The sequence below is a fragment of the Ornithorhynchus anatinus genome, chromosome 4 (genome assembly GCF_004115215.2).
Source record: "Ornithorhynchus anatinus isolate Pmale09 chromosome 4, mOrnAna1.pri.v4, whole genome shotgun sequence".
NCBI lineage: Eukaryota > Metazoa > Chordata > Mammalia > Monotremata > Ornithorhynchidae > Ornithorhynchus > Ornithorhynchus anatinus.
This window is the reverse complement of record NC_041731.1, coordinates 51648732-51663242: the sequence shown is the minus strand read 5'-3', so window position 1 is coordinate 51663242 and position 14511 is coordinate 51648732. Positions and strand designations below refer to the sequence as shown.

Sequence of the window (14511 nt, the reverse complement as noted above, 5' to 3'; positions counted from 1 at the left end):
AATGGGGACTCAAAATGTGAGCCCATGTGAGACAGGGACTGTGTCCATCCTGATAAACTTATCCCTACCCCAGAGTTTAGAACAGTGCTTGACACATAAGCTGCAACAAATACCACAACTGCTCCCCCCCACTCTGAAAAGTCAGGGAAGTTTTGATATTGGCTGGGAAGCTGGTCTTTTCCTTTGTTTCTGGTGCACCCAAGTGTCCTTGCAATTTCTACATTAAATTATGGTGTGGGGACATGCCACACATACAAGGATAAAAAGTTTGAGAATTAACCAGATCCTTCAGATAATCATTTGTTATGAGAAATAGGCAAAATGCTAAGCTGGAAACTTGTTTAACAAGTTACTCTCCACATGGGACCAAATGCTGTAAACACGGAGGAAGCCTCCAATGAGGTGTTAGATGGTAATATTCAAAGACACATGTACATCCTCTGAGCTCAAAATTAGAAGATTCCCAGAGGTGAGACTTCAGCTCCACAATGGGAACCCTGGAAACTCTCAAAGTGCTTTCCCTCATCTTCCACTCAGACTTGATAAATTTCCCTCCTTCCTTGCTAAAATTCACTCCTTCCATCTTCCAGTTTGAACCACAGATGAACAAGTAGTCTTCACACAATTTTCAAAAGTCAGGCCTTTTGTAGCTTCATTAGTAGACGAACATGAAACAAACTATTAAAGTCAGCTACTAACTTCACCACAGAGACAGAACGAAGTTTTCCGGTCAGAACATGTCCTTTTTAACATGCCGGCACATGTCCAAGGGATGCATATGCTTCACCTAATTCTCTCTCAAACCCAACACTCCCCCGACAAAAAGGATGAGCCAAATTTCTCATTCCACAAACAAGAGTCCTTGACCCGAGTTCTCCAGTATCAACAGTTAGTGAGCTATGATAATTACGTCGCTCCCAGAGAAATATTTACAATTTATCCCTCTAATTGTACGCTCGTTATAACAAAGAATGGGTCTACCAACTCTGCAATACTGTACTATTCCAAGCACTAGGTATAGTGCTCTGCACACAATATGCACTCAAAAAATAAAACTGATTTATCTCATAATCTTTATTTTATTCTGCCATTAGTAGTTGTTTTGGCTGAGTCTAGTCTCAGCATCTTTAATTCAATCCTCCCTCTCTAGACTCTAAACTCCTTGTGGGGAGGAAACATGTCTATCATATGTTACACTGTACTTAGTACAGGTTATTGCACACAGTAAACCTTGATTGATTTAATTTCTAGAATACCCTTGATCTCAACTCACCTACAAAAGTTTTATTGTTCTATCTTTAAGGAGTATTATAACTCTCTTTACCTAGTGTTTACATAGTATCTTCCTTCAGTGGATCAAAGTACTCTGATTATCTCACCAATTTTACAGTTTTACAATTTCCCCCAAACTGAAGATAAATAAAAATTACTAATTTAGTCTCTGTTTTAGGGATGGAGATTAAGAGTAAGCAACTTCACTCCCTTTACACAAGTTAGTGATTAAAGGTGGAACTGAAATTGGAGTGGAGTTCCTTATGCAAAGCCCCCGTCACTAGCCAACAGTGACTCTCCATTCATTCATTCAATAGTATTTATTGAGTGCTTACTATGTACAGAGCACTGTGCTAAGCGCTTGGAATGTCCAATACAATTATCTCCTGATAATTCATTATCAGTTCTTTAGAAGCAGCACGGCTTAGTGGAAAGAGCACGGGCTTGGGAGTCAGAGGATGTGGGTTCTAATACTGGCTCCACCACCTGTCTACTGTGTGACCTTGAGCAAGTCACTTAACTTCTCTGTGCCTCAGTTTCCTTATCTGTAAAATGGGGATTAAGACTATGAGCCCTACGTGGGTCAACCTGATTTCCTTGTATCTATCCCAGTGCTTAGAACGGTGCCTGGCACACAGTAAGCGCTTAACAAATACTCTAACTTTATTATTATTGGGATTTTAAACTCCTGGGGACAGAGCCTGCATCTTTCTGGTACCAGATCTTTGAAGCACCTTGAACAGTGTCAGGGTTCAAATGCACCTGAAAACATTGCCCACCTTTCCTGATTCTAAATAATCTTCATATAACTACTCTTTAAAATCCTAAGACATTTCACTTGTCTTCAGTTTGTGCATACCTCCCTCCAAGTTTTCATGATTGAAAATAGGCTATTACCCTATAAACTTTGCAGCACTTTACATACCGTTTAAGTTCGCCCTAAAAGAAGAGGTCAGTAATTGTCAAGGCCACCTGCCTTCGGCCAGGATGGCGGAAGGTGACTCCATGGGTCCAATCGCAGCACAACAGCAAGAGGTCGGAGGGGAAAGGTGGACAGGAAGAGGAGAAAGTGGAAATGACAGGGGTGGTTGCCCATCCAGTCTCTCAGAGAAACAGCGTGGCTCAGTGGAAAAATCCTGGGCTGGGGAGTCAGAGGTCATGGATTCTAATCCCAAATTCGCCAGCTGTGTGACTTTGGGCAAGTCACTTAACTTCTCTGTGCCTCAGTTTTCTCATCTGTAAAATGGGGATTAAAACTGTGAGCCCCACGTGGGATTACCTTGTATCCCCCTAGAGCTTAGAACAGTGCTTTGCACATAGTAAGTGCTTAACAAATACCACCATTATTATTATCCTCCTTCCTCGTCTTCCTCCTCCTCCTCCTCTCTGTGACAGCAGTGACCTTCACTACTACAGCCTCCATGTTCACTCAAGTTGTTCAGACCCAATTTGGGGCTATGAATGATAGGAACTTCTAAGGCTGCTGGGACTGTATGTTCCCAGGCCCACCAGAGACCCCCATTCATATGCAGACCTAGAATAGGTCTGCTGAGCAGGGGTAGTGGCATGAAGGATGGTTCCCCAACCCCTTTAACTCCTTCCTCCCTCTAACCCTCTCTCCACTCTCCGTGTCCCTAAACTCTCTTTCCCTCTCTACCCCATTAGCCACCCCTCCCACTGTACAGTAAAAACACTGCAGATAAAGGGCTCTAAGTTAAGAATATATAGAGAGAGATATTTGCATATATATATATATATATATATACATATATATATACACACACACACACACATTTATGGTATTTGTTAAGCCCTTATCACGCACCTGGCACTGTACTAGGCTCTGGGGTAGATACAAACTAATCAGGTTGGACACAGTCCCTGTCCCGCATAGGGCTCACAGTCTTAATCCCCATTTTACAGAAGAGGAAACTGAGGCACAGAGAAGTAAAGTGACTTGCCCAAGGACACACAGCAAATGGTGGTGTTGGATTAGAACCCAGGTCCTTCTGCCTCCCAGGCCCATTTTCTATCCCCTAGGATATCGCATATCCTATGCATATCTATGTATATCTACATATCTATGTATATCTACAGACAAAATTCAATGTTAGGAACATCACCTTTGAACAGAAAACCCTCGTATTTAACGGAAACCCAGCAGTATCCCAAACCCTAAGTAAATATGCATATTTACGTATACGCATATCTATGTATATCTACAGACAAAATTCAATGTTAGGAACATCACCTTTGAACAGAAAACCCTCGTATTTAACGGAAACCCAGCAGTATCCCAAACCCTAAGTAAATAAAATGTAACCACCACAGAAGGCTAGTTTCGTTCACCTGAAGTTTATGCAAACAGAGTTTTGACCTGCTTCCAAGAACTTGGCAACTTTCCCCCAACTTCCTCCTACCTATCTCCACCCCCTAAACCACCATCACACCTTGAGTAACAGGTGATTTCAAAATGCTTGTGCTGACATGAGCACAATCGGCATTTTTCTCTTTTTGAGAAAGGAGAAAAGGGATTAATACTGGGGAGGCAATACGGGCTAGTGGAAAGAGCACGAACCTGGAAGTCAAGAGACCCAGATTTTGCTTCCGGCTGAGCCTCTGATTTGCTTTGCTGTGTGACTTTAGGCAAGTCACTTAAACTTTTTCAATTCCACACCACCGGCTCTCTTCCCCTTATTTATTTTCGCTCCCTGCATACATGGCTCCTCTAACGCCAACTTACTGGCTGTTCCTCCCTCTTGCCTCACTTGCCTTCAACCCCTAGTTGAAGACAACACTCTCCCCTCCTGCCTGGAACTTCCTCCCCTTACATAGCTGACGGGCCGGCACTCTCCCTATCTTCAGAGCCCTACTAAACCACACCTCCGCCAGGAGGCCTTCCCTGACACAGCTCTCATTCCCCCACTCTAGTCTCCCTCCCAACTGCCTCAGCAATACCCCCCCCCCAAATACTCAGTTGCTGACCCCACGCCCCCACAAAACCGATGTACACATCCTGTAATTGATTTTATTGTCTGTCTCTCCCATTATACTGCAAGCAGGGATTGTACTGTACCCTTCCTCACTAACATAATGGATTTTAAATACCTTTCAAAGCCACCCTTTTGGACACTGTGAACCTGTCACTGGGCAGGGATTGTCTCTATCTATTGCCGAACTGTACATTCCAAGCGCTTAGTGCAGTGCTCTGCACATAGTAAGCGCTCAATAAATACTACTGAATGAATGTGAGCCCCATATGTCCGATCTGGATATCTTGTACCTTCCCCGGTGCTTACATAGTATTTACTGTATCGCAAGTGCCTAATAAATGCCAACATTATTATGAATCTGTCAATTGCAGTAATTGGTATGTACTTGAATGCCTACTGAATTTGAAGCAGCGCGGTTCGGTGGAAAGAGCACGGGCTTGGGAGTCAGAGGTCATGGGTTCGAAACCCGGCTCTGCCACTTGTCAGCTGTGTGACTGTGGGCAAGTCACTTCACTTCTCTGTGCCTCAGTGACCTCATCTGTAAAATGGGGATTAAGACTGTGAGCCTCATGAGGGACAACCTGATTACCCTGTATCTACCCCAGCACTTAGAACAGTGCTCTGCACCTAGTAAGTGCTTAACAAATGCCAACATTATTATTATTACCGATTTCATAAGTCAGTCCCCAAAAGTACTCTGAGAAGATAATATACTAAAGTCTGGCCAGCCATAGAGCCCTAAAATTCTTTGTCAATACAACTGCTATATTTGCACTTCTACCCTGGTATTCTCCATTTCCTTAATTGGATCAATAAAATCCATTAATTCATCTTAAAAATGCACATTCTGGCTCATCTTTACCTGAGCTGCTTCTCCAGTGGTCAGGCAGAGGGATTTGAATTTCTCTCTCTTTACCCTTCAGGCCTGCTTAGGGGAAGTTGCTAGTAATCAATCCATCAATTATATTTATTGAGCACTTTCTGTATGCAGAGCACTGTACTAGATGGTAAGCACACTGTGAGCAGGGAATGTGTCTGTTTACTGTTATACTCTCCCAAGCACTTAGTACAGTGCTCTGCACACAGTACGAGCTCCATAAATACAACTGTCCGACAGCAGCAAAAAGGAGAGGAAGGCTGAATATTCTGCCTCTGGCAAACAGAGTCGCTAGAGGACAAACTTCAAAAATGTGTTATTTATTGAGCACTCAGGTGGCACAATGCACTGCACTAAGAACTTGGGAAGAACAAACTAAGGAGGTGCCACATTGCCTGCCCAGAAGAAACTTACACTACAAAGAGGGAAAAGGGCAGGCAGCAGCCTGGGCCAGAAGGGAAGGACAGATCAACCAAAGGTCACAAGTCTCTCAGAGAGATTAACAGTTTGGCTCCATTTCATTCATTCAACTCTATTTATTGAGCACTTTCTGTGTGCAGAGCACTATACTAAGTGCTTGGGAGGCATTTCGGGCTGCAAGGGGTGGAACGGGATAGAGCACAAGCCTGGAAGTCAGAAGGTCATGGTCTCTAATCCCAGCTCCTCCACTTGTCTGTGTGGGTGGCCTTGGGCAAGTCATTTTACTTCTTTGTCCCTCATCTGTAAAATGGGGACTGAATCTGTGAGCGGGACAGGGGGTGCGATCAACCCAGTTTGCTTGTAACCACCCCAGTGTTTAGTACAGGGCCGGGCATAGAGTAAGTGCTTAAATACCGTAATTAGTATTATCAGCTGTGGCTGCTGGCTCTGCCCTGCCCTCAACACTAACTTTGCCTCCTCCCTGGCAGTCCCCATATGAGTGGCATGAGCATCTTTTAGACTCTCATTCTGAGAGACTGAGAGAAACACTACTATGAGGGCTGGATAATCAACTTGATAAGCTAACTTGATAATCGAGTTAGACTTTCTTGAAATGTCCTAGGGTTAATCAATCATTTTTTTGAGTGCTTAATGTGTGTGCAGAGCACTGCACGAAGATGTCTGCCACTTGGCAGCTGTGTGACTGTGGGCAAGTCACTTAACTTCTCTGTGCCTCAGTTACCTCATCTGAAAATGGGGATTAACCGGGAGCCTCACGTGGGACCACCTGATGACCCTGTATCTCCCCCAGCACTTAGAACAGTGCTCTGCACATAGTAAGCGCTTAACACCAACATTATGTTTGTGGCACTGCCACAAGATCCAAGTGCTTAGTACAGTGCTCTGCACAGAGTATACGCTCAATAAATACGATTGAATGAATGAAGATCCTTTAGGGATGCTCTCCGGGCCCCCTCAGCGGAGAGTTTCAGTGCCCTACGTTGCTCCCAGGAGAGAACAGTCACAATAATAATGATGATAATTCTGGAGTCTGCTAAATATTTGGTATGGCCCAAACGCTGTACTAAGCACTGGGGTAGATAGAGTTTACCAATCCATCAGTGGGATGGAATAAGCACTTACTGTGTTTGGAGCAGTGTACTAAGCACTAGGAATAATAACAATAATAATGATAATAATAGTGGTATTTGTCAAGGGCTTGCTATATGCCAGGCACTAGACTGTGAGCCCCAGGCGGGTCAGGGACTGTGTCCAACCTGATGACCTTGTATCTACCCCCAAACCTACTACAGTGCTTGGCACATAGTAAGCGCTTAACAAGTACCATCATTATGATGATGATGACTATTCATTCATTCATTCAATAGTATTTATTGAGCGCTTACTATGTGCAGAGCACTGTACTAAGCGTTTGGAATGAACAAGTCGGCAACAGATAGAGACTACTAAGCACTGGGTTGGATACAAGCAGATGGGGGTTGGACGCGGTCCCTGGCCCACGTGGGGCTCAGTACCCATTTTCCAGATGAGGTGACTGAGGCCCAGAAGTAACGGGACTTGGCCAAGGTCACACAGCAGACAACAGTGCTTGGCACATAAGTGCTTAACAAATATTATAATTATTATTATAATAATCTAGTAATTGTATAGTATGCTTTAGTATAGTATAGTAAGAAGCAGCAGCAGCGTGGCTCAGTGGCAAGGGCATGGGCTTGGGAGTCAGAGGTCATGGGTTCGAATCCCGGCCACGCCGCCTGTCAGCAGCGTGACCTTGGGCAAGTCACTTCACTGGGCCTCAGTTACCTCATCTGGAAAATGGGGATGAAGACCGTGACCCCCTACGTGGGACAACCTGATTACCTTGTATCTACCCCAGTGCTTAGAATGGTGTTTGGCACATAGTAAGTGCTTAAGCAATACCAACAGTATTATTATTATTATTATGTCGTGGAGCTGGGATCGGTCGGGGGGGCAGGACGGGGCAGCCGCAATTAGCCCCTTTCATTCATTCAGTCAATCGTATTTATTGAGCGCTTACTGTGTGCGGAGCACTGGGGTAAGCGCTTGGGGAGAGTACAATTCAGCAGTAAGGAGAGAGGCCATCCATCCCTGGCCACAGCGGACTCCCCTGCGGCCTGACATGTAGCCCAAAGTGGGAGCAGCTGGACGGCTGAGGCGCCGGGGTCCCGGGCCTGCAACGATGACCTCCCCCGTCCTCTCCCCGCCCAAGGGATCGGGCGGACACTCCATTCATTCAATCATACTTATTGAGCGCTTACTATGTGCAGAGCACTGAACTACGCACTTGGAAGCAGCGTGGCTCAGGGGCATAGGAGTCAGAGGTCATGGGTTCTATTCCCGGCTCTGCCACCTGTCAGCTGTGTGACTTGGGGCAAGTCACTTCACTTCTCGGTGCCTCAGTGAACTCATCTGTAAAATGGGGATGAAGACTGTGGGCCTTATGTGGGACAACCTGATTACCCTGTATCTAACCCAGCGCTTACAACAGTGCTCACCACATAGTAAGCACTTAAATACTGACATTATTATTATTATTGCAATTTGGCCACAGATAGAGACCATCCCTGCCCAACACCGGGCTTAGAGTCTAAACGGGGGAGACAGACAGCAACACAAAACAAGTAATCAGGCATCAATATTATCTCCTCGGGATTAGACTGTGAGCCCGTCAATGGGCAGGGATGGTCTCTATCTGTTGCCCAATTGTCCACTGCAAGCGCTTGGTACAGTGCTCTGCACATAGTAAGCACTCCCTCAATACTATTGAATGAATCAAGATAAACAGAATCATAGATATAGAGACCCATCATTAACAAAATAAGTAGAATAATAAATAATAGAAATAGGCCCAGCTGCTGTGGGGAGGGAAAGGGGGGATAGGGAAGGGAGGAGGAGCACAGGGAAAGGGGGAGCTCAGCCCAGGAAGGCCTCCCGGAGGAGGTGAGCTCTCAGGAGGATACTAATAGTAATAGACCTTAACTAGGTGCCAGGCACTGTACTAAACGCTGGAGTGCATACAAGCAGATGGGGTTAATAATAATAATAATAATAATGTTGGTATTTGTTAAGCGCTTACTATGTGCCGAGCACTGTTCTAAGCGCTGGGGTAGACATAGGGGAATCAGGTTGTCCCACGTGGGGCTCACAGTCTTCATCCCCATTTTACAGATGAGGGAACTGAGGCCCAGAGAAGTTAAGTGACTCGCCCACAGTCACACAGCCGACAAGTGGCAGCGCTGGGATTCGAACTCATGAGCCCTGACTCCAAATCCCGTGCTCTTTCCACTGAGCCACGCTGCTTCTCTACATGGGGCTCCCGGTCTCAATCCCCATTTTGCAGATGAGGATTAGAGTGTGAGCCCGTCAAGGGGCAGGGATGGTCTCTCTCTGTTGCCCAATTGTACAGTCCAAGCGCTTAGAACAGTGCTCTGCACATAGGAAGCCCTCCATTAATACTATTGAATGAACGAATCAAGATAAACAGAATCACAGTAACAAAATAAGTAGAGTAATAAATAATATAAAGAAATAGGCCCAGCTGCTGTAGGGAGGGGAAGGGATAGGAGGGGAGGAGGAGCAGAGGAGGAGAAGGGGGGGGGGGGGCTCAGTCCGGGAAGGCCTCCCGGAGGAGGGGAGCTCTCAGGAGGATACTAATAGTAATAGACCTTAACTCGGTGCTAGGCACTGTACTAAGCGCTGGAGTGCATTCAAGCTGATGGGAGCCGAGTGGGGCTCCCGGTGTCAATCCCCATTTTGCAGAGGAGAATCAGAGCGTGAGCTCCTTGTTGGGCAGGGATGGTCTCTCTCTGTTGCCCAATTGCGCAGTCCAAGCGTTTAGGACAGCGCTCTGCACATTCCAAGCGCTTAGTACAGTGCTCTGCACCTAGTAAGCGCTCAATAAATACTATTAAATGAACGGTACGCCCTCCAACCAGACTATTGAACGAACGAACCAAGACAAACAGAATCCCAGTAACGAAATAAGCAGAGTAATAAATAACATAAAGAAATAGGCCCAGCTGCTGTAGGGAGGGGAAGGGGGGATAGAGAGGAGAGGAGAGGGAAGGGGGGGGGGAGCTCAGTCCGGGAAGGCCTCCCGGAGGAGGGGAGCTCTCGGGAGGATACTAATAGACTTTAACTCGGTGCTAAGCAGTGTACTAAGCGCTGGAGTGCCGCGTGCATGAGGCCGGGGGAAGGGAAACGAGTTTCCCGAGGGCGGAGGACGGGCCCGGGGCCTGGAGGGGGAGGAGGGGGAGGAGGGGGGGGACCCCTGGGCCGATCAGCACGTCTTTGATGCCCTCTCAGGACGTGTTGGATGCCCTCCCACCCTCCTCCACCCCTCGGGGCCGGGGACGAGGCCGAGGAGCTGGTCCTTGCAGCGGGGCCCGCACACTCACCGCCCGGGGTTGCTCCACTTCGGGACCGGGACCGGGACTGGGACCGGGAGGAGGCCGAGGAAGCCGCAGGCACCGCCCCGCTCCCCCACACACCCGGAACGGGGGGCCCCCGCTCAGCGCTCCGCCCTCCTGCCCCCTCCCCGCTCAGCGCTCCGCCCTCCTGCCCCCTCCCCGCTCAGCGCTCCGCCCTCCTGCCCCCTCCCCCCTTAGCGCTCCGCCCCCTGCCTCCCCCTCTCGCTTAGCGCTCCGCCCCCTGCCCCCCTCCCCCCTCAGCGCTCCGCCCTCCTGCCCCCTCCCCCCTTAGCGCTCCGCCCCCTGCCTCCCCCTCTCGCTTAGCGCTCCGCCCCCTGCCCCCCTCCCCGCTCAGCGCTCCGCCCTCCTGCCCCCTCCCCCCTTAGCGCTCCGCCCCCTGCCTCCCCCTCTCGCTTAGCGCTCCGCCCCCTGCCCCCCTCCCCGCTCAGCGCTCCGCCCTCCTGCCCCCTCCCCCCTTAGCGCTCCGCCCCCTGCCTCCCCCTCTCGCTTAGCGCTCCGCCCCCTGCCCCCCTCCCCGCTTAGCGCTCCGCCCCCAGGAACCCCGCTCAGCGCTCCGCCCCCGGCCCCACCCCCTGACCCCCCGCTTAGCGCTCCGTCGCCCCCTCCCCCAACCCCGCTCAGCGCTCCCCTTTCCTCGCCCCCCCACCCCGCTTAGCGCTCTCCCTCCCCCGCTCAGCGCTCCACCTCCCCCCACCACCTCGCCCAGCGCTCCCCCTGTCCCCCCACCCTGCTCAGCGCTCCCCCTTCCCCCCCAACCCCGCTCAGCGCTCCGCCCCTGGCCCTACCCCCTGGCCCCCCGCTTAGCGCTCCCCCTCCCCCCACCACCTCGCTCAGCGCTCCCCCTCGCCCCCCCCACCCCGCTTAGCGCTCTCCCTCCCCCGCTCAGCGCTGCCCCTTCCCCCTCCCCCCGCTCAGCGCTCCCCCGCTATAGCGCTCCGGGCCCCGGACCGCAGCCCCCGACCCTCCCCCCCCCCCGATTATGCTCCACACACCCAGTAACCCCGCAATTTATACCGTTCACTCCCGCATGCATTGGTGGAGAGGACCGGCCCAAGCCTAGGCGTGTTAAGGAAAACATGCCTTCCAGGCATTTTTCGCAGATTCAAATCCCTAAAATCTCCCCCGCTCCTAATAAATAATAATGTTGGTGTCTGTTAAGCGCTTACGGTGTGCAGAGCACTGTTCTGTACGAGGAGCAGCGTGGTTCAGTGGAAAGAGCACGGGCTTTGGAGTCAGAGGTCATGAGTTCGACTCCCGGCTCTGCCACTTGTCAGCTGTGTGACTGTGGGCAAATCACTTCACTTCTCTGGGCCTCAGTTACCTCATCTGTCAAATGGGGATGCAGACTGTGAGGCCCACGTGGGACATCCTGATTCCCCTGTGTCTACCCCAGCGCTTAGAACAGTGCTCGGCACATAGTAAGCGCTTAACAAATACCAACATTATTATTATTATTATTGTTCTAAGCGTTGGGGGAGATATGGGGTCATCAGGTGGTCCCACGTGAGGCTCCCAGTCTTCATCCCCATTTGACAGATGAGGTAACTGAGGCCCAGAGAAGTGAAGTGACTCGCCCCCAGTCACACAGCTGACAAGTGAGAAGCAGCATGGCTCAGTGGAAAGAGCATGGGCTTTGGAGTCAGAGGTCATGAGTTCAAATCCCAGCTCTGCCACTTGTCAGCTGTGTGACTGGGGTGAGTCACTTCACTTCTCTGGGCCTCAGTTACCTCATCTGTAAAATGGGGGTGAAGACTGTGAGCCCCCTGTGGGACAACCTGATTCCCCCGTGTCTCCCCCAGCGCTTAGAACAGTGCTCTGCACATAGTAAGCGCTTAACAAATACCAACATCATTATTATTATTATTATTAAGTGGCCGAGCCGGGATTCGAACCCACGACCTCTGACTCCCAAGCCCGGGCTCTTTCCGCTGAGCCACGCTGCTTCTCCTGCCCCCTTATTCCACTCGTTCTTCTTTCCCAGCCCTGGAATAATAATCATGGTATCTGTTAAGTGCTTCCCTCCTCCTGCCCCCTTTTTCCATTCGTTCATCTTTCCCAGCCCTAGAATAATAATCATGGTATCTATTAGGTGCTTACTATGTGTCAAGCACTGTACTAAGCCCTGGGATAGATAGATGATCAGGTCCCACGTGAGGCTCACAGCCTAAATAGGAGGGAGAACTGATATTGAATCCCCATTTTGCAGGCAAGGGAACTGAGGCACAGAGAAGTTAATAATAACAGAGAACATTAATAATAATGTTGGTATTTGTTAAGCGCTTACTACGTGCAGAGCACTGTTCTAAGCGCTGGGATAGATACAGGGTACTCAGGTTGTCCCACGTGGGGCTCACAGTCTTCATCCCCATTTGACAGATGAGGTAACTGAGGCCCAGAGAAGTGAAGTGACTTGCCCACAGTCACACAGCTGACAAGCGGCAAAGTCGGAAGTCGAACCCATGACCTCTGACTCCCAAGCCCGGGCTCTTTCCACTGAGCCACGCTGCTTCTCTGTGACTTGCCCCCAAGCAGACAAGTGGGAGAGTAGGAATTAGAATCCAGGCCCTCTGGCTCCCGGGTGCGTGTTCTTTCCAGGAGGCCGCACTGCCTCTCTGTGCCTCAGTTGATTGATTAATTGATTGATTGAAAGACTTGGGCGACTTAGGCTATAGCTCTTAATTGAAACCACCGGCAGTGCTAGGAAAACAAATAGTGGTGGGGGTGGGGGGAGAAGTACATAGAAGGAACAAGGTGTATCTCTAGCTTTAATAATAATAATAATGCTATTGGTATTTGTTAAGCGCTTACTATGTGCAGAGCACTGTTCTAAGCGCTGGGGGAGATCCAGGGTGATCAGGTGGTCCCACGTGAGGCTCACAGTTAAATCCCCATTTGACAGACGAGGGAACTGAGGCCCAGAGAAGTGAAGTGACTCGCCCACAGTTACCCAGCTGCCAAGGGGCACCGCCGGAATTCGAACCCATGACCTCTGACTTTCAAGCCCGGGCTCTTTCCACTGAGCCACGCTGCTTCTCCTTCAAATCCCTACTTAAAGCTCACCTCCTCCAAGAGGCCTTCCCAGACTGAGGTCCCCTTTTCCCTCCGCTCCCTCTACCCTCCCTTCACCTCTCCTCACCTAAGCCCTCTTTTCCCCCCTTTCCCTCTGCTCCTCCCCCTCTCCCGTCCCCTTTCCTCAGCACTGTGCTCGTCCGATCATTTGTATATATTTTTATTACCCTACTTATTTTGTTAATGAGATGTTCATCCCCTTGATTCTATTTATTGCTATTTTGTTAATATGTCCATCCCCTTGATTCTATTTATTGCTATTGTTTTAATGCGATGTTCATCCCCTTCATTCTATTTATTGCTATAGTTTTTGTCCATCTGTCTCCCCCGATTAATAATGTTGGTATTTGTTAAGCGCTTACTATGTGCCGAGCGCTGTTAGTCAGGTCGTCCCACGTGGGGCTCACAGTCTTCACCCCCATTTTACAGATGAGGTAACTGAGGCCCAGAGAAGTGAAGTGACTTGCCCACCGTCACCCAGCTGACAAGTGGCAGAGCCGGGAGTCGAACTCATGACCTCTGACTCCAAAGCCCAGGCTCTTTCCACTGAGCCACGAGCCCATCAATGGGCAGGGACTGTCTCTATCTGTTGCCAATTTGTCCATTCCAAGCGCTTAGTCCAGTGCTCTGCACATAGTAAGCGCTCAATAAATACTATTGAAGCAGCGTGGCTCAGTGGAAAAGAGCCTGGGCTTCGGAGTCAGAGGTCATGAGTTCGACTCCCGGCTCTGCCACTCGTCAGCTGTGTGACGGTGGGCAAGTCACTTAACTTCTCTGTGCCTCAGTTCCCTCATCTGTAAAATGGGGATTAACTGTGAGCCTCACGTGGGACGACCTGATTCCCCTGTATCTCCCCCAGCGCTTAGAACAGTGCTCGGCACCTAGTAAGCGCTTAACAAATACCAACATTATTATGATTATGAATAATAACGTTAATAATCATTATGATGAGGATTCTTTTTATTGAGGAGTGGGGAGCACTTGAATCGATGGATACATTTTATCCCTTCTAGCAGAATCTGCAAAAACAAAAGGAAACCACAGGCGTAACGTGGGCATAAATACAAGATATGCATTTTTTAAAAAATCACCTGATAATCAGTTTCAAAAATCTGGCTCCTAAATCAGAGAGCTGCTTCCAACTCAAACTATCCCAGAGTTCCTCACATGAGAAATCAAAGTTCTGAAGGGTTCAGGGCACTGGAGCTCTTTGGTGTGTGTGCAGGGGGTGGGGGTAGGAGGTGGGCACGATTTGTAGTTACTGAAATGTTTATTGCCATTTTTCATGTCTGCCTGTCTCCCCCGATTAGACTGTAAGCCCGACCAAGGGCAGGGACTTGTCTCTGTTACCGATTTGTCCATTCCAAGCGCTTAGTCCAGTGCTCTGCACATAGTAAGGGCTCAATCA

General features: G+C 49.2%; 1 protein-coding gene across 1 annotated transcript in view; it reads right to left on the bottom strand.

Moving 5' to 3' along the window:
* CPNE3 (copine 3) overlaps positions 1 to 10110 on the bottom strand; it is a 61513-nt gene extending 51403 nt beyond the window's left edge. The window contains exon 1 of the mRNA XM_029062627.1: positions 10002 to 10110. The gene's annotated coding sequence lies outside the window, so the exon portion shown is untranslated. The remainder of the gene's footprint in view (positions 1 to 10001) is intronic.
* Positions 10111 to 14511: the final 4401 nt, after the last annotated feature.